The sequence below is a fragment of the Orycteropus afer genome, unplaced genomic scaffold (assembly GCF_000298275.1).
Source record: "Orycteropus afer afer isolate SDZICR_OR568_19922 unplaced genomic scaffold, OryAfe1.0 scaffold00262, whole genome shotgun sequence".
In the NCBI taxonomy this organism is placed as follows: domain Eukaryota; kingdom Metazoa; phylum Chordata; class Mammalia; order Tubulidentata; family Orycteropodidae; genus Orycteropus; species Orycteropus afer.
In genome coordinates this window covers 3,476,869-3,478,494 of record NW_006921849.1, presented here as the reverse complement: position 1 = coordinate 3,478,494, position 1,626 = coordinate 3,476,869, and the positions used below count along the sequence as shown (strand labels likewise).

The 1,626-nt window shown below is 40.9% G+C and overlaps 1 protein-coding gene across 1 annotated transcript in view; it reads left to right on the top strand.

Annotated features, from left to right (window-relative positions):
* The window catches only part of CC2D2A (coiled-coil and C2 domain containing 2A), a 228,901-nt gene that overhangs the window by 44,588 nt on the left and 182,687 nt on the right, over positions 1-1,626 (top strand). The gene's annotated exons all lie outside the window — the stretch shown is intronic.

The following is a 1,626-nucleotide window of genomic DNA, read 5'->3' as shown; positions in this document are numbered from 1 at the left end:
CTGTAGGATTATCTTGGCTACAATCTGTACATAGCAGATCCAGCTCTTTCTTCAATGGTGCTGCTGGGCGAGTTTGAACTGCCAATCTGCAGGTTAGTAATCCAATGCAAACGATTTGCACCTCCCAGGGATCATTAATTAAAATGTTGGTAGGTGCCATTGAGTCACTTCTGACTCACAACGACCCCATGTACAACAGAACAAAATACTGCCCAGTTCTGCACCATCCTCACACTCATTGCCATGCTTGAGCCCATCATTGCAGCCACTGTGTCAACAGCTACTTTATTTTATAGAGTACAACTCTATTCCAGGGACTTTCCCAAGTCTGTTTCTCATATTGTCACAATTTATTATCCCAACAACACTTTGGTGTAGGTACTATTATTTTTATTCACATTTGGCAGATGAAGAAACTGAGGTTCTTTGTGGCTGTGTAGTTGTCCTCCAGTCACAGAGCATGTCTGACAGAGTTGGAATTTGATCCTGCCAGGTCTATCTCATTCCTGGTCTGCCTCACTGGATCCATGGCTTTGCTGGGAAGCAGAGAGAAAGAAGAGAGCAGTAGGAAAGCAGGGTTGGATGGTGGGGCCTTGAATGTCATACTCAGGAGCCTAATGAATTTCTTTTTTTCTTATATTCTGATTTTGGTGAAAATATCCCCAGCAGAACATACACCCATTTATCAACTTCTACATGTACAATCCAATAACATTGTTTAAATTCTTCACGTTGGGTCAACATTTGCATTATCTCCACCCATACTGTTTCACCACCATTGATTTAGACTTACTACCCCCTAACTTTTTCATCTATGAGTAGGTTGACAATTCTTTAAAAAAGCACATTGCTCATGGCAAATATTCTGTACTAATTTAGCTAAACAGTTGTTTAATTTAAAAATAATTTCAGGACATATTTTCAGTTCATGGTTTGAAGATTTTCTCAGAGTGATAGAAGCAGGGGCTCCTCCAGTCTCAATAGGTCCAATCAATGTGGATTCCTAAAGAATTTGACATTCTACTCTACATTTTCCCTCTTTTGATCAAGATTCAGCTGTTGATTCCTTGATCAAAATGTTCAGCAATGGGAGTTGAGCACCATCCAGTCTTCTGGTCTCATGGCTAAGGAAGCAGTTATATCTGCAATCCAGTACCTTGACCTCAGTAGTTTTTCCACAAGCTGTGTAAGCTACTGACAACAGCATAGAGCAGTGGTGTGGATGCCCTGGGGTGATTTTTGTCTGAGTCTGAGGTGCTGTTGGGAAATCTCAATGTGTGCCTACCCAGAGACACGTATAGAGGAAAGACCCAGGCCTAGAGAAAGAGATTGAAAAAGTATTTCTGATGTGGTGAGTTTTGAAGTTCTGAGAATGCCTTTGCCTTTGTTTCCAGATGGAAAAGAGACTGAATGAGGAGGGGCTTGCCCTTGGAGAAAACCCTACAGTTAAGGCACATAAGAGAAGAAACAGTAAAAGATGGGACTTTTCAGGGAGGTAGATGAAGGGCATACATATGAAAGGGTGAAAGAAGGAAGGGAAAGAAAAGAGCAAATGGCTCTGTGAAGTCTAACCCAATTGTTTTTTGTTTTGTTTTGTTTTGTTTACCATTGAGAAAAATAAGTGCT